Source organism: Pipistrellus hanaki, assembly GCF_964339955.1.
Source record: "Pipistrellus hanaki genome assembly, chromosome: 20".
Taxonomy (NCBI): Eukaryota; Metazoa; Chordata; class Mammalia; order Chiroptera; family Vespertilionidae; genus Pipistrellus; species Pipistrellus hanaki.
Window position 1 is genome coordinate 6,162,998 of NC_140522.1, and position 25,135 is coordinate 6,188,132.

At 42.1% G+C, this 25,135-nt stretch overlaps 1 long non-coding RNA gene across 1 annotated transcript in view; it reads left to right on the top strand.

Moving 5' to 3' along the window:
• Positions 1-25,135, top strand: part of LOC311614271 — a 409,943-nt gene that overhangs the window by 79,463 nt on the left and 305,345 nt on the right. Inside the window, exon 3 of the long non-coding RNA XR_014793611.1 lies at positions 90-174. This is a non-coding gene — a long non-coding RNA (uncharacterized lncRNA). The remainder of the gene's footprint in view (positions 1-89; positions 175-25,135) is intronic.

Genomic DNA, 25,135 nt, shown 5'->3' on the forward strand with positions numbered 1-25,135 from the left:
ACCAACTGTTCACTAAAAGTTATGAAAGCATGATTAAGAAATTTTCTCTCTTTTTAAATCTCCCCCCCTCCTTTTTTTTTCTTTCTTAGTGTGCTATGGCAAATGCCACGAAGTCCATGGGTCTGACTACGATGGGAAAATGAAGATGAAGTCTTCTTGGAGCCCAGCTAATGGGTAAGCCGTAGAGAGGCTACAACGAGCCAGAAAAATCTGTGACGGTCTTATTGTTCTCGAAAACCCTTAGATCTTATGGTTGTTAGATCTTGGGAGATGTTGACTTCATTGAATGTGACTTTCTCATGATATGACGATGGCCTAACATATTCACCTAGTAAACAAGTGGGAGCCACTTGTTTCCAAATTTCACGAGACTGTATTTCTATCCGTCTCGAGTCCTAAAGAGATGCATTTTGTGAGCACTATCCGAAGAGAAGTTTTTATGGGTACATTACAGTCTAATAGGTGCGTTGTTAAGTTAAGGGGGGGAAACTTGTTCCAGCGAAGTAGTTGGCAGAAAACCATAAATCTTAATGGATAGGAAAATGTGCCTTTCAATAAAAAGGAGAGAGAGACAGACCCAGGAAACAAACAGGCAGGAAAGCCTGCTGCAGGGCTCCTGGAAATACCAGGCCTCTGAGTAGCATCTAGCAGTACGCAGCCTCTTCCAGTGTCTATTATGGTCACCCCACCCACATACTGTCATTGTCCTCTCCCCTCTTCCCTTCTAGTCCTTCAGAAAACTGTCCATTGGTGGTGCCAAACATTTAAGGCAAGAAGGAAGAATGCCTTGCTTTATGGCTAACCTGTGAAAATGTGTCTGGTTGCCAATGTGGTGGTGGTTGGGGTTTATTTTTTATGTTTTCTCCTTTTCTCTCATGGCCCTAATACCCTGGCTCGATTGATCTTGACGTGCGAATAAAATCCCATCCCGAATAAGTAAGCTTTGTTTATTGGTTGGAGGCTGAAAAACTCCATTTCTTACTCTTCTGTTCGTCATGGAAGCGATATGTACCTCTGCTTGTTCTTGAAGTTCACTCGTCACCAGGAAAATGGACAAGCAGTGGGAGGATCTGGGCACAAAGGAAGCTCCTTCCCTTCTGTAATCAAGACGTGAGGATGTGAATTAAATAGCCCCTGGGGTACTTCCTGTAGCCCTAAGCATCCTTGAGATACTTACAGGACACTCACTGTGTTGATAACATGTTGTGTGTAGAGACGGTGTGTACGCTACACAGACATAAAAGACCATACTTGCCCATCAGCGAAAGCTTTTTGAATGTTTTTGGTGCTCTGGAGTCAGATGTGTACGGAATAGAGGTAGCCTCCTCATGGAGCTATTTGCATTTGCATAATGTTCAACATTTGGAATGAATTGTTTAACCAATTAATTATATATTTGACAAGGTTGATGGAACCCACATTACGTGCCCCAGTTATGTTACTATGTGAGGTGTTGGGATTCAAAGATTTGATCCTGACTCTCAAGGAACTCTGAGTTTGGGTGAGTGAAGATCTGAGCCAGTACATACAATAAGTTATAACTGCCGAAACTGGTTGGGCTCAGTGGATAGAGCGTTGGCCTGTGGACTGAAAGGTCCCAGGTTCGATTCCGGTCAAGGGCATGTACCTTGGTTGCGGGCACATCCCCAGTAGGGGGTGTGCAGGAGGAAGCAGATCAATGTTTCTCTCTCATCAATGTTTCTAACTCTCTATCCCTCTAATTTCCTCTCTGTAAAAAAAAAAATCAATAAAATATATTTTAAAAAATAAGTTATAACTGTCCTGGTGATGGGGATAGCATGTGCTTTCAACCATAGTGGGTCATGTGATTAAGGTAGAGAGAATCTTTTAATCTGACTCTGTTATCTCTGATGGCCAATCTTTTCTCTAGACCTGTCGCATTAGAACTTGGCATTAATCCTGATATGACTTCTGCTTTTTTCATGTGCTTCCATAATGCTGTACAAAGATTGCACTGCGGATATTGACTGTTTTTCTATTTCAAGTTTAGTTCATCTCATAACTTCTGACCCCACTAGTTCAAGAACTGTGCTGCCCTGGGCACTTGCTATAATAATTACTATAAAGAAATATATTTAAATCAGACAGTGCTTAATTTTAAAAGTTCATACTTCTATTGGTTCCAAGTCAGCGTTATGCTAGTAGCCTTGCCACTCAACGAACCTCACAAAATCATCTTGAATTTGGGACATCAAAGAATAAATTCAAGATGTTTGCCACATTTGGAGCGAAGGGAATGTACTGAATATTGGCAGGGAGGCAATGTCATCTCTGGTCCCTTGAAAGCTGCTAACCTACCAAGATGTGCCCAAGGAGAAAAATCAAAACATTTTTCAACAGGGTTTCTATTTAGTGGTCACATTCTTGAATTATTTCATCTTGTCACTATTTTGTCCCAAAATAGACATACAAAGTGGTCCCAGAGATTTCCTTTGTTTTTCCTCCTGTGAGATGGAAGAACTATTTTGCTCAACTTGAAGTAGCCCAACTTAGTTTTTTCTTCCTCTTTTTAAATTTAAAAAGTTTTTTTTTTTCAGCCTAGAATTTCTTTACCTTCTTTCCAAAAAAAGCAGTGGATAAAAGGGAGGATGTGTAACCATCTGTATATTTATTCACTTATGCAAAAAGAGCTTGTTAGCACCTACCAAGTGTGAGAGAGCAGGAAAGATCGCCATATAAAAAAAGAAATTGCAAAATGAATATAACAGAGTTCATTTAGAGGTTTTCCATCTACTGGAGATGCTAGACTACAAACAAGTAACTGTGCCACATTTTACTTAGTCACTAACTGCTGCTGTGCAGTAGACATGAGACGAGTCCCGGGAATATTATACTGAATAAGACTCCGATTCCTGTCCTCATGGAGTTTACATTCAAGATGGGAAACCAGGCAAATAAATAAGGGTGCTATGATAGTGCATGTAGAGTTTATCATCACAGAAGGAGTGAACATGAAGATTTCTGTAATTAGTAATCACTCAGGTTAACACCTGCATCATTGTCAGTCATGCAGTGAGAGAGCTGGGGCATAAATGCTCCAGGCAGAAATAAAAATGGCTTATGCTGAGGGCTACAGGTGAGATTCAATCCAAATGTCATATCCTTGTGTTAAAAACTTGCTTGAAACCCTCAAAGCAGAGTAGCAGAGCTATTTCTTCATACCAGGTACTTGAATTGATTACGATGTAAATATTGCTGCCGTGACCAATTCCAAATCATATTAAAACTAGAGGCCCAGTGCACGAAATTCGTGCATGGGTAGGGTCCCTAGGCCTGGCTGCTGATCAGAGGTGATCTGTGGGGAGACACCCACACTGGCACCCATCTTGGTTGGCCTGGCACTGCCTGTTTTCCAGTCCCACACTCTGCCTCCACCACCAGTTGCTTCCCTTTGCAGGGTGACTGGCAGGGTAATTTGCCCCCCACCCCCACCCCCTCCTCCCACTGGCACCTGCGTTGGCTGGCCTGGGGTCTGTGGGAAGCTACTGCTTTGAGCATCTGCCCCTTGGTGGTCAGTGCACGTCACAACGACCAGTTTTTTTGGCCAGTCAGTCCACCGTTCAGTTGATTTGCATATTGGGCTTTTATTGTATTATATAGGATTATTTGTATATATGCCTGGCTTCCCACTAAGCTGAGTTGGCATTCACCATTGTTCAGCTGTACCTTGTCCCCTGGGTAGGAGTCACAGTGCTTTTGGTTTTGGCTCATACTCCTCTCTTCCATCAGCTTGGAATACATCCCACACAAGACTAAGAGGAGGGTGCAGACTTCTGCACAATGCAAGAGGAATAATGAGCCTAGGCCAGTGGTTGGCAAACCACAGCTCGCGAGCCACGTTGGCTCTTTGTCCCCTTGAGTGTGGCTCTTCCACAAAATACCATGGCCTGAATGTTCTCCTCTTTTGGAGATGTGAACAAAGGTGGCCCCCTACCTTCGTCTATTGAAAAGAGGAGTGAAACAGTGGGTTTGTAGATGGCAGGAGCTGAATCGTTTACTAGTAAATGAATAAAAGTTACCAGTGAAAGATCTGTCATTGCTAGTCTAGTGATGCTGGATTGTTTGAAATAACATTAGCTATATCAACCAGGCTCCTTTACTTGGAAAGAGGTCACCTAGGTTATAGAGAGGGAAAGCAGGCAGGCACAGTTCCGTAATGAAACTAAATGCTTATACAAAGGACTAACTGGGTTGGCTAAAAGTGGAGAGATATAAAATGTCTAGAATAATTTAAATTGTGAGAAAAAATTTAGGGTGTCTCAGGGGACTTGGTGGGTGGAAAGGTATGGTACTCACGTTAGGAAAATCAATGATGAATAAAATAATCATTCACAGCTTACAAGGCGGCACTTTTCTGAAAAGCACCTTTTCTATGTACAGTTTATTTGCTAGAACTCCAATTTATTTGCCAGAGCTCAGCATATGCCATCACCTACCTGCAAGGGGTTGAAAAATACAGTTTTCATTTTTCAGCAATGAGGAATAGGAAACAAAGGTGGTGAACATTTAGTGTTACCTCTGGCACAAAACTCTTTTCTACAATCTTTGTCAGTTGATCAGAAAGTATAAAAATGTCCACAAATATTGTTTATTCAGGCTGAACTCTGAAATTTGTATAAACTTTACAATGAACTCGCTTACATTTTTCATTTTAGGAAGTCTTTACAAAATTCCCGATTTTTTTTTAAAGGTGATCATATTACTTAAGGGCAGTTTTTTCCTGGGTTTGATTTTATGGGGGTTTTTTTGTTTTGTTTGTTTTGTTTTTTTATCCATATCCCGAAAGGAAGAGGCATAAAAAATATCTACCCTTTGTCACACTTCCAGACCCTCCCCACATTGTCTGTGATGGAGAGGGACAGTCATTTTTGTTCTTTTCCTTGGGTTAAGGCTGTGGTCAGCAAACTGTGGCTCACGAGCCACATGCGGGTCTTTGGCCTCTTGAGTGTGGCTCTTCCACAAAATACCACGGCGTGGGTGAGTCTATTTTGAAGAAGTGGCTTTAGAAGAAGTTTAAGTTTAAAAACTTGGGCTCTCTGAAGAAATTTCAACCATTGTACTGTTGATATTTGGCTCTGTTGACTAGTGAGTTTGCCGACCACTGGGTTAAGGGAACCCATGAAATCAAAATTCAGTACGCAGATAGAAGATGTTTTATTTGCCATCTACAGTAGACAAGTAAGCACTGAATCAGAGCTTAAATGGAGAGTTTGTGGGGTTCACTCTACTCTGAAAAGGGAAACAAACATTGCTGGCATTCTCATCAGATATGCAGGAGGGTGAGTTGGGGTTGCTTCTGCTTTGATAACTTAAAGTCTTTAATCTGAAAAATAAAGCTGGGCAGTTAGCCATCAACACATATGTAGCGTGTATGGAACTTAAAGAGTGCTAAGGGGAGGGGAGGGCTGGACAAGGCATTGTGGGTAGTATTAGCTAGAGGGCAGCAGTGCATGGGAGAAATGACATGTGACTTGGAGCTCTGGCTTTCCCGTCAGAGGGGCAGGCCGGGGTTCAAATCTTCCTTGTTCTTCTTTGTACCTTTGTTTATGGGCCCAGTTATTCCAGTTTGTTGAGTTTCATGCCCTTCACTACCAAATGGTGATAATTATGCTTTCTTTGGAAGGTTATTATGAGGACTCAATTGTCTGTGTCTATTTGGGACATAAGAAATACTCCATAAATATAGTCACTGTTATTGTGAACGGTTCAGAAGTTATCGCTGCTTTGGCAGGTGAATTACCCATTACCTGAAAAATGTTTTAAAGTCCTGACTGGGTTGGTTCAGTGGATAGAGCATTGGCCTGCAGACTCAAGGGCCCCAGGTTCGATTCCGGTCAAGGGCATGTACCTTGGTTGGGGGCACATACCCAGTAGGGAGTGTGCAAGTGGCAGCTGATGGATGTTTCTCTCTCATCGATGTTTCTAACTCTCTCTCCCTCTCCCTCTCTGTAAAAAATCAATAAAATGTATTTTAAAAAAGAAATAGAAAAAATGTTTTAAAGTTGTTGGGATCTGTAAATGATGGCGGTTTGCTTCATTTTCACATAATATGAATGGACATTGCCAGGTATTTTTCCGATTCTTAATTTATGTACATTTTTTAAATGCACACACAGACACACACACACACCCACATCTCCATTTTTCTCCCTTTCTCTGTGGTGGTTAGCGTGTGACTGGACTGAGGCTTGTTGAGACAAAGTAGGTCGGAAAGCGAGGTCCTGAAATAAACAGTGTGAACATCAGTAATACTTTAATTTCCATGTTTCATGGTTATGCAAGCCCACTGCTTTGGAATTTCAACACAACCTTGAACCATCACCAGCTTTAATTTTCCTCACACTTCAACCAGTAGTAATTGGGCCCTGCCTCTTGCTGCTGCCACCGCTGCTGGCATTTTGGTTGTTGCCTTTCCTTTGCTTTCAGTCACTTTGTTTAATGGTCTCTGGCAGCTGCAGGAGCAGGATGCCAAAGCCCTGGGCTGGTCGCCTCTGAGCCATGACTCCCGCTCTCGCAGCAGAGCAGCCGGACCAGGCCTCTGACTCTGAAAGAAAATGGCCTTACCCTTGCCCTTGCCTGGCCGGTGTGGCTCAGTGAGTTGAGCATCAGCCCATGAACCAGAGTTTAAGAAGTTGGGCTTTGGAATCAGAGGAGCCAGACCTGGGTTTGCAAAAACACCTCTGTCTCTCAATTCTCTGGGTGACTTCAAGCAAGCTGATTAATTGATATCGGACTCTGTTTTCTCACCTGCAAAATGAGGTTTCTTCTAACTACCCCAGGATGTTGGCTACATGTGCTAATATCCACAAAGGCCCCGACTTAAGGATTAGAAGAAGGTATTAATAATTGAAAAAAATACAAAAAAAAAAAAATTGTTAGTGGTGCTGAATGTATCCAAAGTAATGACGTCGTCTCACAACATGGTCCTGCATTCCTCCCTCTGTGGCATCTATCACTAGATATTCATTTACTAATGAACACCAGCCTTAAAAGATGTTCCTGCTTTACCATCCAGTCCGGTAAAGGCGTTTGGAATGAAAGATATAGCATCTCTATGTAGCTATGGAACCACTGTTATTGTCATCGTCAGCATTGCTATCACATGTAGAAGACCAGCCGGTAACAGTTTTTCCCGTGTAGAATCAGGGTAGATCCCACCCCATCCCCAGTGAATCAGACTGCTGTCCTAACAAGAGCCCTGTCTGAAACTGTAGACTGTGACCTTAGCTTCGGTGAGGGTTACTCTCTGGTTCCTAATGATGTGCTATCTCGGGATATGCCACTCAGTCATAGGAAATAATAAGTAGCTGTAGCCATGAAAAATGATTTCCTGAAGCATTAATTGCACAGGAGAAATGGTGTTCAGAGAAAGGAAGTGATCTACTCAAAGACTGGGAGCATCCCCTCTCCAATTGGTCAAATGATTAAACTGGAGTTGTAGGTAATGAGGTAGAGGGAAGCATTCCATGCCTTCAAGGCAGACACCTCTACTTTTGGGCAAAGAAACTTAATTATCAGGGATTTCCATAGGCGGTTAGCTAGTCTAGGGAAAGAAGAAAAAAAGTAAAATTAGCAATATAAAAAAGTAAGGTGAAAAAATACAGATATTACAGGGTTGATAAATATGTCCCCAAACCCTCCAATAAATACCTACAAACCAAAGTGGTTTGGGATAAGCTACCAGAGTTTTTGTTTTGTTTGTTTTGTTTTGAAAGCCAAATACAATTACTAAGACTTTTTGTGTGTCTGTACGTGTTGGGGACGGAAGAGGGGTAAGCAGTCCACATTCCCTAAGTCAGTGGTCAGCAAACTCATTAGTCAACAGAGCCAAATATCAACAGTACAAGGATTTAAATGTCTTTTGAGAGTCAACGTTAAACTTAAACTTCTTCTAATGCCACTTCTTCAAAATAGACTCGCCTAGGCAGTGGTATTTTGTGGAAGAGCCACACTCAAGGGGCCAAAGAGCTGCATGTGGCTCAGGAGCCGCAGTTTGCCGACCAAGGCCCTAGGTCATGTGTATGGTGTTTTGAGAATCCTTGTCCTAATTTGGTCCTGGGTTGACTTGGGAGGTCACAATGCTCATATAGTAGGAAGTGAAATGTAAGAAACCTTGATTAGTCAGTGCCCCTGAATAGTAAAGGATTCTGGGACATAAAAAGACTCTATTTATTAGTCATGAACTAGACCATCATTTATGGCCTAATTTGGGTGCAGAGAAGAATGTTGCCCTCTGCTTCCCCTGACAAATGGGAGTTCATTATGAGGTCATCTGAGAAGAAAGAGAAAAGGCCAGGCCTCCCAAATTGAATACAAGTGAAATATGTAGTTCTGGATTGATTGTAGCCTTAGTGGTCAACAGGAGCTCTGGTCATTCCTTAATACTTTTTAAATTGACCATTATCATGACTTAGTTACTTGGCCGTTGCTTCTCAACTCACTCTCTCTCTCTCTCTCCCTCTCTCTCTCTTTCTCTCTCTCTCTCTAATATTCCCAAGAGATACTATATGAGTTCATGCTCCCTAGAGATCCTATGGGTTCAGCCACTGATAGTTTAAGAGAATGAATGAGTTTCCCAAGCTCTCAAATTATCTCACCTAATAGGCTGCTGGCCAATTTCTGTAGTTGACTTTGGTTTGTACCCAATCAGCTCTGGACCAGTTCTTCAGTTATATGGTGACCTACATATAAGGGTGCCTCAAAGGGGGGATTTGGATGCCACAGACACTCAGAGCTTTATAGTAAAAAAAAACCAGAATAATGCAACATACCCATTATTTTAATCTGGGCCTAAGCAGTCTGATTATGGACATACCAGTGCTGCCATGTCAACATTACCATATCTGATTTAGTTGTGCATATAGAAAATAACGTAGAGTATTTTAATACATATATGTGTAACATACATAGAGAATCATAGATTGAAAATTTTTAAAGGTAGAAAATTTTTTTGATATCTAAGGCTGTCAAGTTGGATACTTGATATGTATAGTGAGGCTCCCTCAGGGTTTAGCCATGATGGGCCAAATGAAAAGACAGCTGAATTATTCTACAGATAAATAGAAAGAATATTAAGTATTCAGGGGCATGTTCCAATCTTGTTATCCTTTGCATTTTACAAATGAGAAAAGTGGTGTTTAAAACAGTTGAATAAGTGCCACATGTTTATTTAATCTGCAAACATATTGAGTGCCTGCTGTGCGCCAGGCACTAAGGACTTCACCCTCATGGGCCTACATGGAGTGAGGGAAGAGGGCAAACAATGCGAAAGTAAACAAGTATATCACATAATGTAGAGTTGTCATCAATTCTGTAAAGAAAGACATGAAGGACTAAGGAAATAGAACACGAGTGAGGAGTGCACATTCCAACTGAGGGCAATTCAACTGCCAGCAACTCTCAGAGTATGGATTAAAATTAATCACAAATAGTCATGTCATGTTGAAGAATTCTAAACTAAACCACAGACAATAGAAAACGGGTAAAGAAGCATCCCACGCAGAGTCTAACATCCAGGATGAATGCTCTATAATAGAAGGAGCCGGTTGTGTTAAAGGAAGAAGGGGGTCGTGATGGCAGGAGCTTTCAGAGACGATGGAGAACATGATCAAAGATGGAGACAGAGAAGTGGGTGACAGCAAGATCTCAGAGGACTCGCCAACTTTGCTAAAGTATTTGGAGGAGGAGCCACTGGTCAGTTTTGAACCCAGAAATGACATAGATTGTCTCACGTTTTGGAGGACCATGGTGACTTTTGTGAAGCGATTATAATGCAGAAGGCTAGCCAACTTGCAAGTAGTCACACAATAGACAATAGGAGGCTATTGTTGTTGTCCAAGTAAGAGATTATGGTGTGATGGGGTGGGGTTGAGAAATGCTTGGATTCGGTTTATACTTTGAAAATACAGTGGACAGATTACATGGTGTATGGGAAAGAGGAAAATCAAAGATGACTCCTGGATTTTCAGCTCAAGGAATTAGGTCAATGGTAGTGCCATTTTCTGAGCTGGGAAGAATTATAGAAACAGGTGTGCCATGGGGGGAAAGAGTCCCGTTTTGTGTATTTTAAGTTTGAGACGCTTATCAGATATCCAAGTTGAGTGCTGAAAACACATTTAGAAAATTTATCCCAGAGCTCTGAGCAGAGATGAAATCTGGGAGTCATTGGCATATGGGCAACATAAGGGAGAAAGCAGCCCTTCAGACGCAGAATTTAAACAAAGCAGGAAATTGGAGCACAAGATGATGGGGCGAGGTGACTGGTAGAAATACAACCCCCCATTCCATCCCACCTGTTCCCTCTCCTTCAAGAGTCCTTGGAAATATCAAGAGGAGCTTTATATGGGATGAGGCTTTCTGCCTTTCTCCCCTTTTCCTATTCCAGATGTTTGGGGGTTTGGGGCATCCAGGTCACAGACACTTGGGTTGTGATTATAAAAGCCAATTTAAGACATCTGTAGCTCCATAGTCATGCCTTTTATGAAAGGAACAGTACCTGAATGTTTCATCCAAGGCAGTGGTCAGCAAACCGCAGCTCGAGAGCCATATCTGGCTCTTTGGCCCCTTGAGTGTGGCTCTTCCACAAACTACCATGGCCTGGGCGAGTCTATTTTGAAGAAGTGGCATTAGGAGAAGTTTAAGTTTACAAAATTTGGCTCTCATAAGAAATTTCAATCCTTTTACTGTTGATAATTGGCTCTGTTGACTAATGAGTTTGCAGATCACTGATTTAAGGTGTTTTGAACAAGGTCCATCTAGGTCAACAGGGCCTAGACTTTGAAATATCAGCTAATTGGAAATACGAGTCTGAATCACAGAAGAGGGGTCAGGGTCTGAATGTGAGTTTGGGAGTTACCTAGAAGTTGGAGCTGAGATGTAGTGGCTACCTGAGGAATAATGAACTAAGCAATGCCCTTTGTGGGGATGTAGGTGCCGAGGGTCTGGAAGCAGCAAGAAAATAGAGGGAACATCAGAGAAGAAGACAAGCAATAAGACTGCAGAATATAGGGCAGCTGGTGTTTCTCAATGAGCATCAACCTAAGAACCAGGAGATCACAGTTCGATTCCAGTCAGGGCACATGCTGGGGTTGCAGGCTTGATCCCTAGTAGGGGGCTGCAGGAGGTAGCTAATCAATAATTCTCTCTCCTCATTGACATATCTATCACTATATCTTCCTTCCTCTCAGAGATCAATAAAAGTGTGTGTGTGTGTGTGTGTGTGTGTGTGTGTGTGTATTAAAGAATGTAGTTTCAGTAAAGGCAAAAGAAGATATTTACCATTTCAGCATTGACATTCATATGATAATATTTCTGGCAAAGATCTTGAACTCTAAGGTGTTTTTTTTTTTCATGCTCATTTCTGTGTGTTTGCTGGCAAAGTGCAGTGTGAGGCTACACCTTTAGATAATGTTTTCACAATAAGGGCTAAGGCAACTTATTTTTTTCCATTAAACTTCAGTGTAAGGCTTGCTGAGGTGGGAAGAGAACCAAAGGCAAGTCGCATTTCTGATGAACTTCCTAATCGTGTAGAAATGGCATCCGCCCTAATGATTCCGTGCGAGGGATCTAAAATAGAAACTCGGAAAGCCAGCAACTCACAGCCAACCTCCACCCTCTTCTCATCCTCCTTTGTTTTCATTTGCTCGTTACTGGGAGCCCCTGGACTAAGGAGGGTTCCCATCCTTCCTGGCCAACCCCTGAACCCTGGCACTCTGCCCGGTGCTAAATAGTAGTTCAAAATCCTTTCACCAGAGAGATGAACAAAACATGGAGAGGAAAAATATGGACTGTTCTCTCAGTCTCCTTGGCTCATGGCTAGTAAATGAAGCCATCATGGAAACACATGGAATTATTTGCCTAAAATCAGTCCTTACGTACCGAAACTCGCCAGAGTTTTTCTGCTTCAGTAAACCTTCATCATGTCTGCTTTTTGATGAAGATTTCTGTCCAATGTTTTATAAAGATATATGAGTAAAGGACAATTACATTTTTGTTTAGAAAAAGTGTTTCCAAGTCATACATAATTTCCAGTGCAATTATCAGCTGCTTTTGTTTTGGACTTAAATACATTGGAGTTCATTGTTAATTGTCTAAGATACTTGACAATTCTTTATTGTTAAAGGGAATTGAATTGTTAATAATAATATTTGATTATTCTCTCACTGAAAATTTCTACCTCTCCCAAATACACATACACGCCTTGTAGAAAGAAGCATGACAGTAGAATGAGAAGAGGCTGGAAGAGGGCAGTAGTTCATTGTGTCACATGGCTGACTTCAAGTTATGGAAGAAATGTGCCTCGATACATTCTCATTTCCTCTTGTGGCCCATTTGGAAACGAATTCCTCCAGCACAACCCCAGAGCTATCCCCATTTCCTTTTGGTGACTCCAAGGTCCACATAGATACCCAGTCCTCAAACCTCTTCTGTAGGCACCCCAGCCAATGGGATGGAATGAATGGGGTGCCTCTCCATGGGCCTTCCGTTTCCGGCTCACTTTTACAGCCATGCTCATTCAGCTACATTTACTGTCTGCCCAACTTCAGAGCATATCATTGGTGACTCCCAGTCGAATCAAATCAATACAATAGCCTATTGTTTCCCCTTCTTTTGCCCAACCCCTTTTAAAATATTTTTTTTTAGACTCCTGTCCTGGCCTTTGAAAGCAAAGCCCATGAAAATGATTTTCAGGTGAGATATTTGTGAGGCTATGGTATGGTATTTGTGAGAACAATGACTCATGCTCTTCTTAGGGGAAAATATACTAGAACTCCATTCCTGCATTTGAATATTCTTCTTTGATGATTTTTATTTATTTATTTATTTATTTTACTAATTTTACAAGGATCTTGGTGGACTGCAAAAACTGTTAGTATTTTTCATTGTAGTCTTATAGTATTTAAAAATTAATTAAAGGTCAATGACATCTTTTTTATGTTGATTTTATAAAAAACTTAAGACCCGAGTATGGTTTCTTACTAGTTCAAGTCTATTTTTGCGTCTTTCCATGTGGTTTTAAAGCTTTGCATTACATAGTTTTTAATATTTATTGTTTTGTTTATGGTTGGGTATTTTATTTTTGTGTTACTATTGTAAATGGGGAATTCAATTAGTTATATTTTATAATTGATTAATGTTGTTATATAAAAGGCAGATAATTACTCCTACCTTTTTATTATTTTTCAAGTGTATTTGGTATTTAACATCAAAATCTGGTGATGGATGGTTTCATTGCCAATTTTATGTTATTGCTTGTAAACTCAAAGGAGATAATAATCAGACAAATTTTTAAATGTTCTTTTTCTAAGAAGCCAGAGCATTTGAAGCTTATATCATAGTAAGTTTCAAAGGTATCTTGGCCAAATAAATGGGCATTTTACTGTCATTTCAAAATCTCTCCACCTGACTTCATGTCAGTACCCAAAGCCTCTAATGGATTTGTTTGGGAGCCATCACTTGTATAAATCTGTGTTCAGGAAAGTCTCAATGGTCTATGACAGTGTCTGCAAACTGCGGATTGCGAGCCACATTCGGCTCTTTGGCCCCTTGAGTGTGGCTCTTCCACAAAATACTACGTGTGCGCACGCACATACAGTGCGATTGAAACTTTGTGGCCCTTGGGCAGAAGTCAGTTTTTGACTCTCCAAAGAAATTTCAATCGTTGTGCTGTTGATATTTGGCTCTGTTGACTAATGAGTTTGCCGACCACTGGTCTATGACATGGTTTTCAACTGCGTTTCAGGAGACTCCTACTCTCTGTTCTAGATTCTTCCATCTGTGCTTGATGTATCAGCCGCCAGATTCTCCCTATGCCAAGAGCTTGTAATAGTAGTCATTCCCGTCTCCCTAGGCAATCTGTGAAGGCTCCTTGTTAATTAGGTGAAGTACTTTGAGGCCTCCGAAGGAGGCGGTTTCATAGATCAAGATATTTTCATAATTTGTGGGAGGTTCTGCTCTATGGGTGGGATGACACCCCCTTGAAAAGGTCACGGGGATGGCCCCCAGGCATGTGGAATGACAACAACCTAATCCTCCCCATCGCACAGCTCCCGTCCCGACAGCATTGTTCCCGGGTTGCTGGCGCTCCACAGTGGAGGCCCTCAGCGTTGAGCAACCTTCTGGCTCGCAGCGGAACTAAGTGCATACTTGCCTATATTCCAAAACCAGGATGACGTATGCTTCCCATCGCACAGATGTGGTCAGCAGTTGATTGAACCCAGAGGAGAAGCAATTAGACGCATCCAAAACAACAGGGAGCAGGGAAGAGGGATGAGCAAAGGTGGATACACGCACAACGTGCTCTCTTCTCCTTTCCTCTGACTCACCCAAGTGTCTCCTTTTTCCCCCATCAGGAGATTTTCCAGGTCTTTTTCTCTCCTTGGCTTTCTTTGCTTGGTGGTGAGCATAGGTGTGTTCGGGGTAGCAAATATTTCTATTTCCTTCCAAGCACTCACAGTTGAGCAGGAATTTTGAAGGATGCTGAGTAAGGATTGCCAGCTTCCATAATTCAGAGACGTATACCCTTGAAGAGGCTTTCTCCAGGCTCTGTGGCATTTCTCTTTCTGCTTCTGGGTGCTCCCTGTCTGTTAGCAGTTTCATTGAAAAGCAGCAACAAATTCAGAGTCGTAGAACAATCGAGTTGGAAGAGGATGTGGAGTTCTCAGTCCAAACTCCCTCTTTCTCTCACACCACCTAAAAAGCCCCTCCATGCTCTCTCTGCAGAATTTCATTCAGCTTCGGCTCAGATGACTCCCAGAACTGGGAGCTCACATCCTTATGGGGCACGTTGGTCCAGCTCTAATAACTAGAAAATTCTTCCTTGCTCTGATCCAGAATCTGCCTTTCTCTGATTTCTATCCTTCCTTCTTCGTTTTTGCGCTGGAGCAACATAGAATAAGTGTAACCCCCTTTTACGCTTGATTTCTTCTTATTGTTTTCAAGGTTAAGCAGCGTAGTCCTTCGGTTGTCTCCCTGTGTGAGGTCAAGCGTGCTGCCCAGTTATGGCACACCTGACTCACCTTGAACTTGAAGTGAACTAGAAACCCTTCACCTCTCCATGGACATTGCTGTTCATTCACCTCTCTCTCATGCCGTACCTTATCCGGATGACTTTTTCTTTTTGAGGCCAAGTAGGAAGGTTTGATATTTATCTTTTTGGAATTTTATTGTTACGTGAGGCCTATTGTAGAAGCTTTGTCCAGGAATGTTTTCAAAACATTCCTTTTAATGAAACTCATTGGGGTGACATTGGTTAATAAAATTATGTAGGTTTCAGGTGGACGATTCTACATACATCAACTGTGAGTTTACCACCCCAAGGCAAGTATTCGTCCATCATCACCGGTCTTGAAATAACTAGCTCCTTAGCCATTCTTCCCCATATTTTGACTCACCCACAGGTTTGATGTCTGCTTCCTATATAATATTCCATAAATAGTCAATGCTACTGATAAAAAAAAAAAAATCAGGGTCCAGGCATGCATGAGTGATTGATCTCCTTCAAGGGAAGGAAGGACCGACCAGCTGCTGTTAGGAGTCAGGCCATATCCCCTCTCATTTCTCTGCACACCAGCCACAGGCATGTGGTAGAGAAACACATGTGGTAGAGGAAGTATTTTTGCTCACATGTCTTTTTTGAACCAAGGTGATGTACATGTCTTTTTAATTTGAAGATTATTCTCCTTAAGGCAAAATATAAAGCAAAACTGGAAGTAAGAAACTCTGCATTTTATGGTATATTTCTTTTTTTTAAAAAAATATGTTTTTATTGCCAAAACCAGTTTGGCTCAGTGGATAGAGCGTCGGCCTGCGGACTGAAAGGTCCCAGGTTCAATTCTGGTCAAGGGCATGTACATTGGTTGCCGGCACATCCCCAGTAGGGGGTGTGCAAGAGGCAGCTGATCGATGATTCTCTCTCATCGATGTTTCTAACTCTCTGTCCCTCTCTCTTCCTCTCTGTAAAAAAATCAATAAAATATATTTTTTAAAAATACGTTTTTATTGATTTTAGAGAGGAAGGGAGAGGGAGAGAGAGAGAGAAACATCAATGATGAGAGAGAATAATTGATTGACTGCCTCCCGCACACCCCCCACTGGGGATTGAGCCCGGAACCCAGGCATGTGCCTTTAGCTGGAATCAAACCCAGAACCCTTCAGTCCACAGGCTGACGCTCTATCCACTGAGCCAAACCGGTTTGGGCTTTGCTTCTTTTCTTGGCGCCACAGCTTAAGCAGCCAGCAGAGAAGCAGGGGATCTGAAGGCCGGGGGATGGCCAGCTGGCCCCGCTTGTCAGAATGCATATTTTAAGATGGCCATCAGCTCACTTTGAAAAAGCACTGCGACCTACACCTGGTGTCAGTGAGCAGGTGTTGGTTCAGATGGTGGATTAGGAAGGTCTGTGGGAGGCATGGAAGTCATTCAAACAGAGGGGGCACTTTATTTATTTTTATTTTTTTACTGGGGGAGAGGATGAAGGATCAATTTCCGGTGGCAGCAATGTTGGCGATGGGTTTGAAGGGTTGATGGAGTGAACAGTTGGAGTCCATGCTCAGGTTTGGATTGGGACTCAGAGACCAGAATGGATGAGTGGCTATTAACTGAATCCAAACACCATGATTAGGCTAAGAAAAATCTAAGAATATAACACCCCCATACCACTACCAGGTGACTTGAGACACACTATATGTGCTTGGGTTCTTCTCCTGTGCTCGGTATCATGCATGTCTTTTTGTTTTGTTTTTTCATTTTTAAAAAATATATATTTTTATTGATTTCAGAGAAGGAGGGAGAGGTAGATAGAAACAGCGATGAGAGAGAAACATCAATCAGTGCCTCCTGCAGGCCCCCCATTGGGAACCAAGCATGCAACCAGGCATGTGCCCTGACTGGGAATCGAACCGTGACCCCTTGGCTCATAGGTCAACACTCAACCACTGAGCCACCACAGCTGGACACACGTGTTTCTCTTTGTTTTCAACTAATGAGTGGAATAACCCTGACAAGACCCAAAGTTAAGAAGTTTCTCATGTATACACTCGACATTTCTCTAAAAAAAAAATCTGCACATATTTCTTGTCATCGGAAGAGTGTTTTGCCATCTAAAAGTATTATAGTGAACCATTTTGCAAATCAATATTAATTCATATAACAGAGTGTCTTTCCATCTCAAAATATTACATTGAATCATTTTGCAAATTAATATTAATGCGCATGGGTTTGCTTTAGATTAGACAAGTATGGTGTTTTTTTTTTAATGTAAAGTTGATTTTCAGTGGAATGAGACCATTTAACCCCCCTTGGATACAACTAGTAGAGCAACTAAGATTTAAATGTTAAGGAGCATATAATGTCTACCTTGAGAGGCAAACATCTAATTGTGTGTGAACAGTTTCTAATTAATAGCAGGGACGTTGCGGACAACCCTGGTTTTGTTTCATTATTTGAGGGAAAGAGGAGAGCGAATAAAGTCCCTTTTTTTTCTTACACGGTTGGGAGAAAACTTTGGCTTTAATCCTAGATCATCAATTTTTCTAGCAACTGAATAAAAAGAAGGAGGGTTTGTAAGTGACCTGAGCCATTTCCAAACTAGCATCAACTCCGTTTTTTTTTCTCTTTCCTGACATATCAGGAAATCATTTTTATGAGGCCTCCTGTGATTCATCGAGCCATGTGGGGAGGGTCAGAGGGCACGGGCGCCTCTCGCCAGCGCAGGTTTAAGCTGGGGTAGGCGAGGTCAGAGGGGAAGAGGGACCCCTCATTACCCGGGAGGGTTCTGGCCAGCCCTGAGCCTGCCCAGCTGTGTCAGGCTCAGCCGGGGTGTCTGTCAGCACAGAGCCCACAGCTGCAGGTGCCCGGCGCTCAGCAGAGCCTTCAAAGATCAGCCTCAAATGTTTCTGTTACTATAAAGAGGATTAAAAGGATTTAAAAGCACAGCAGGCCTGTCCAACTGCTGCCGTCCTTTGCCAACATTTGCCGAGAGGGAGGGAAAAAAGGGGAGGCTTTATCAGCTACAAGTCCCGGTAGTTGGGAGAAACATAATTTTCGGGTTTCTTTTTTTCCCCCCTTTTCTCTCTCTCTCTCTTTTTTTTTTTTTTTTTTTTTTTTTTTTTTTTTAATCGCCTGAATGTGGTACTGTAGCACTTTCAACTGGAACTCATTAAGAATTCATGGGGCAGAAAATGTAAGGAGCTCTGGAAACAGGGACTTTGAAAGACCAGAGTGAGCTATAAATAAACTGCCCTGATATTCATTTTTTTTTTTTCTCCTGGTGGTTGGATACACTTTTTTACACCAGAATTCGAACAGGGAGTAAACCAGTGATTTTTGACCCCAAAACCCAGTTTACATGGAGAGGCATGTTGACATGTATGGACTGACGGACTACAGAGAGGTGTCATAACAGCCATTCTGCATTCTCCAAAGGCCTTCGATGTCCTGTACAGGCTGCCGACCCCGACAGCCATCCCCTGCAGGTGACAGTATGAGGGCCAGGCATCTGGAATCGTTATGGCACCCCTGTTACCACTTACGCTTAATGGTTTTGGACATCAAACTCTGATTTCTTTGCTTTCAGCTTTGCCTTGGTTCAACCATCTACCCTTTGTGGTTCTGGTTCTGGGCTGAATGTATTGATTTTTCAACAAGGTCCAGGGAAGAGGCAAAGGACTGAGTTGAGTTCCTTGTGTGGCCTTCCACAGTCCAAATAACTGAGCTTCCTCCTCAAACGAGTGGGGATAATAATCAACTGCTCCATCCATTTCATAAGACTCATCATTTTTAAAAAAAGATATATTTTATTAATTTTTTACAGAGAGAAAGGGAGAGGGATAGAGAGTTAGAAACATCGATGAGAAAGAAACATTGATGAGAGAGAAACATAGAACAGCTGCCTCCTGCACACTCCCTCCTGGGTATGTGCCCGCAACCAAGGTACATGCCCTTGACCAGAATCAAACCTGGGACCCTTGAGTCCACAGGCCGACATTCTATTCACTGAGCCAAACTGGTTAGGGCAAGACTAATCACTTTTATGTTAGGGAAAAGGCTGAAACAATGAAGACTTGCTTGCGTGTGTTGTAGGATAAGATGTGAAGGCACACACATAGATATCCCCCCTTCACATGACACCAATTTCTATGGTCATCTTGTGAAAGTTTGCTTGGACAATGGGTGTTGATTCTGGAGGACACCGCCCAAACCACTTATTTGAATATGTCCTAGAATGTAATATTATTACAGGGATTCATAGCCTGAGTCCATGGATATTTCAGACCCAAAGCTGAACCTCAGAGATTCATGTCCCCAGAAAATGAATGAAAACATTTGGTGTGATATACATGCTTTTTTTTTTTTTGAAAGAAGTTCCATAGCTTTTATCTGATTCTTGAAGGAGTCTGCAAACCTTGAGAATATTTAGAAACCACTGTTCTGTAAGCTCTGGGACAGTGGGTGAGAACATGGGGTCTTTCCTAACACACAGACAGCTCTCTTGGTTTTTCTCATGGCTCTTCCTTTTAACTTCTTTTTCCTCCATTTCCTCATCTGTAGGGAAGGTATAAAAGAATGCATGATTGGCATTCAAATTAAATCATACATTTTGGGCAATGCTCTGTAAGTATTAGCTATTGTTAGTGTCACATAGCATCTTGATAGGTAAGAGAAGCATGATGGGATATCTTGGCCTTGAGTCACTTGCCTTTGAGGAGGTCATATACATTAACATGAAATGTCAAATAACTCCTGAGAACGCTGCAGAACGTTTTGTATGTGTTCACACTGAGGAGCTACAGAACATTTTGTATGTGTTCACATGTGTTCACGGGGTGAGTTGTTAAAGGAAGACTGGGTGAAGAGACATTGGGCCAGGAGACTGAGGGATGAGTTGGTTTCAAGTTGAGAAGCATCCAGAGGTGAGTTTAGCAAGATTGTGGAGAGTCCAGAGGGGCATACTGTGGAGTTGAGATCTGACCTGGAGGTGATGGGAGCCCAGAAAAACTACACGTGACACAATATATTCAAAGCATTAAGTTGGCCTATGTGGATAGGACCAAACTGTGTGGACTGAAGTCAGGATGAGCTGAGAGCTACGGCAGTAATCAAGGTGTGAGGTGACAGGGTCAGGATGGGAATGTGTGTACAAGGTGTTGAGGGGAGGGGTATTGGATCCTCCTTAATTGCTCATTTACTACAATTTCTTCTTCCAACCGCAGTTTGCCTCTTCCTGACTCTGAAATAGTCATTCCAATCTTCCAACAGAGAAAGGATGGAGTAGCAGAAGGAAGTGAGGAGGGAGGGAGGGAAGGAGTGAAGGAAGCCTTTGACTGTGGCCTTTGGAATACAGACTGGATTTTAATCAACAGAAGTAGTTTCAGGGGAAGAAAGAGGGGAAGGAGAAGGGTGTCATTTGAACTTACTCAATTCCGGAGTAGCTTCTTTAGAAAGAACCAGCATGAGTGACTGGAATTTATACCAGAAGGGACATAAGATGCTGAGAAAGAGGCACCTGCTCTTCTCATTGAGTTTCGGGGTCACCCCAATGGATGGATTTCAAACACTCCATGATAATACATTTACACTTACACACACACACACACACACACACACACACACACACACACGTATGAACATAATTGAAATAAAAACTTCATGGGAAAGTGCTACTCTGACTACCTATGATGCATTCTGATTTTTTTCTAATCTGCTTATATTTGCATGTATGTGTACTTGTATATGTGTTTTCCCCCCAAAAAACATATTTTTATTGATTTCAGAGAAGAAGGAAGAGAGAGAGAGAATCATCAATGATGAGAGAGAATCATGGATTGGCTGACTCCTACACACCCCACACTGGGAATTGATCTCAAAACCCAGGCGCGTGCCCTGACTGGGAATCAAACCATGACCTTTGCTTCATAGGTCAACCAATGCTCAACAACTGAGTCATGCTGGCCAGGCCAAGCTGTATATATATTTTTATAAAAGATGATTGTGACTTATTAAGTTGATTTCTTGATCAACTCATGGGTCACAACCTGCTTCCTATCAAGCACAGACCTCATAGAGCCTGGGATTCAGTGCCAGGGTTTGGAGATTCATGGGTTTACAAGGCGCAAGGGGAACTCTTTCGTCTGCTCCTGCTTCTTACCCAAGCCTTTCTTCTCGGTGGAGTTTTAAGAACTGAGAATAAATGGAGGCAGTTACCTCATTAAGTGTAGAATTCACTTTCTGAACCTGATCTCAGATCCAGCGCCGGCACCCACACCCTCTGGCAGTACCAGCCCATTCACTAGGTCCTCACTCGGGACACGAAGCCCACACACAGAGATCCATCAACCTAGGTTGGCTCCCTAATGAGACCTGAACCCAGACACAATGGCCACAATTGGTGCAGACATTTTAATTTTCCCTATATTATCCTTGGCTCTCGCGGACCAAGGCACACACACAAGTAACATTCTTTACCTGCCGTTAGCTGTAATTTCAAACTAGGTGGAATTCTTTCCTACCTTTGAAACCACAAAATAAAATCAAAGAAATAGGATCCTTTGCAAATTGTGGCTCTGCGTTGACGAGGAAGGGTGAAAGGCAAGCACATGGCCTCGGGTTGGAAATAACTCTTAAATAAATGTCTGATTTTGATCAGGAGGCCAAATTACCTGGGCCCCCGCTGATCATTAAGGCCTCCTGTCTGTAGACCCTCACGTGTGGACATGCATACCTGTAATTTAGCCTTCCAGCTCTCCGGTGAGTAGAACATCAAAGCCAAGTAGGAAAAGTGAACCGAGGCAGTGAAAATGGATCTGGTTGAAGGGGGTTGGGTCTGCTTCTGAGCCCAGCTAGTGGTCAATATCCCAGGCCGAAACATGTAGAGTGTTGATTCTAGAAGCCGTAAATCAAAATCAGGGCTACACTGTGTTATCACCACTTCCTTGCTCACCTGTTTTAAGAAAAGGCTAACTCCGGTGGGAATAAACTCGTGTGTTTGTCACTGGCCATTCTTTTTTTAGGATCAGTGGCCTGCTTGTAACCTGACCTTGACCATGGCCCTGGAAATGGGAGTTTGTGTTGGAGACAGCGCGTTGTATCTTGGTGGGCTCCTGGTTTCCTTTGCAGTCTGAGGACTGGGTGGCGGTGTTGTCTGCTCCATTCCCCCTCGGTCAAGTGGTTCTAGAACTGTGGCATATTAATCCCCAGAAGAAAGTTGACGAATACATTCTGAAATTATATGGAAAAATTATGTGTGTGTGTGTGTGTGTGTGTGTGTGTGTGTATGAGCATGAATTTTTCTAGGAAAACGGCCATCGCTTTCATCAAACTGCCAAAAAAATATCTGTAAAAAGTTTAAGAATCTCTGCACCAGAATATCACCAGCACCTAGAAGTGGCAAAGCAATATAATGATTAGGCCCCGTCTTAGGGGACCGTTCAGACCACGGATCGGTAAGTGAAAACACCAGGGGTAGTCGACGTGTGTGACTGCATGGAAAGTGGCTTTGGTCCGAGCGGAGTGCTGGGGTGGCCTGGGATGGGGTCGGATTTCAGTGTAAGCCAGGCTCCCTCTGCCCCGAGGCTATATGCTGCATAACAACCAAGTCATGATGTGAGGGATTATTGTACAAAAGAGACTGTTATGAGGAAGACCGTATAAATCTGAGTCCCTGGCAACTTAACTCGAACCTCCTGTCTAGCCCACAGCAGCCAACACCCAGGAGGTAACCCCGGAGTTGTGGTGCTGAAAGAGACTGATGGACGCCCAGGTGAATCTCCATTCTCTACAGCACTTCTTCAACACTGCAATCAACGGGCTCACTGTCCCACTTGGCCCTCATCACTCTATTGTTGGCTGCTCTCGTTTCTGAAAAGTCTCTCATGATTTTATGTGAAAAACAACTCTCCTAGAGTTTCTGCTTGCTGGCCTTCGTTCTGCCTTCTAGAGATTCATAAAAGAAGTCTGTGGATGCCAAGTGAAAATGAAGCGGCGTGTCTTAATAGTAGTATACCTTTAGAAAGTAATCATTCACTTGGTAGCAATTTTCCGTTTAGTATTTTAAACAAACTTTATGTTTTATAGGATATTTTTGAGAACATTATCTTCTTTATCTTCTTTCATCTTTTAAAATACTAGAGGGATTGTCATACCCCCCTTTTTTTTTAAGGTGAAAAGTTGGGACTCACTAAGATTAAGTGATTTATACAAAATAGCACAACGGATAAATGGCAAGCCCAGGACTGGACCTTATGTCTTTAATTCCGGGTACTTGCTCTGTACTTCCTCATAGGCGATTATCCGTCAGCTCATTCAGTCATTTAGTACCTGATTGCTGGTCTCTCATTGAGGTGTTTACCCAGTCCCAACACCCCAGCTTCCTGGAAGCTTTAGCTCACAGATGAACATGCACAGTTCCTTCAGCATCCTGATTCCTACACTTTGATCATGCTGATTATCTAATTTGATTATCATATAAATTATCACATAATCTACACTAATAAAATAGAAGGATGCAAATTGACTGTACTTTCATGATGCCCACCAACCAATCAGGCAAGAGTATGCAAATTAACCCAACAAAGATGGCCAGTTAATTTGCATACACTGGCAGGGGGCAGGATGCTTGCATCATTGCCATGGCAATGGCACAGGCGGTCCACACAGCCCTAGCCACCCCAGGCCTCTGAGCAGCATGAGAAGGTGGAAAGGAGGCTCTGGCCTGAGTGAAGGTGCTTTATAAAACAATTAGATTTTTACCTCCAAACCAAGATAGGTTAAAGACTGTCATTGTAATATTTATAATATGGTAGAATATACATTTTTTACCTTAAAAAAAAGAAAGAATCCGAAACAAGTAATTCAAACATGAATACACTTCTTGAAGTTTATTCAAATTTTATACAATAGTACTAGTGAGTGGTCTCCAAAGTCACAACCCTATTATTTTTAGTCACATTTCAGAAAAAGCTATTTGACACATTATTCTTTGTTTTCATCCTATGAGGACATGGCATTCTTTTTTTATTCCTCATACTGGGCAAATTTATTTACTTGTCTCATTTATTCTCTGTTAATATTCAGCCATCCTGGGCAGCATTATCATTTTGGTTAAGATAAATACTCAATGCAGAAGCAGGTCACATTTAAACAGGTCAAAGTATAGTGTGCATAAAAATTATACTTACTTGCTGTGTGAAAACTTGGTGATTACATAATTATAAATGCTTCTATGTCTTCTGTTAGGTTGTGGTAGAGTTATTAGCAGATTTTAGATTGCATACTGAAGCATTTTAATCATGCTATTTGTTCTTCCACTCTTTTCCACAATAGTCTCTCATATGTCAAGTTCTCTTGGGGATGTAGGGCTTTTTCTGTTGAGAAGAAAATAAAACAGATTTGCTTAGCTTAATGTTTCATTCATATGACTAATAATGGCATCCCTGTATGTGATCATGATGACATGATTCGGTTCTCTTTGAGGAATTTCAGCTCAATTTCCTGCAGAACCAGACCTTCCAAGTGGATCCCATTCACTGAGAAATAAGTAAACAGGACATTTCAACAAGACAACCAGTGTTTTATGCTTAAACAGACTAATAGGAAGACAATAAGGCAGTTCTGTGCTAATGATTGCTTGATTTCTGGTCTTTTCAGAAAAAGAAAAAGAAAAAGCCTGTCTGATAGCTTTTCTATGCAGTTAGACAGAGGGTCTGAAGAGGTCACTTTGCTCAATTTAGATGGCCTCATCTTTTTCAGTTTTGTAGAGGAAAACTTGGAGCACAATTGCTGGGGTTAAAATTCTAGCTCTGCCACTCACTAGCTGTGTGATTTTGAGCGAGTTGCCTAAATTCTCTGTTCCTGTGCCCTTATCAATAAAACTAGAGGCCTGATGCATGAAATTTGTGCAAGAGTAAGGCCTTCACATCCCTGGCTCTCTCAGCCCTCACAGTACCAGCTGCCTTGCAGCCCTGCGGGGTCCCCTATACCCCTCCCCCACTGGCCATTCCTGAAGGTCCTTCGAGAAGGTTGTTTCACCGTCTGGTCTAATTAGCATGTTAGTTCTTTATTATTTAGGATGAGGTTAATTTTGATTTATAAAATATTTACCTCCATAGGGCTATATAAGTC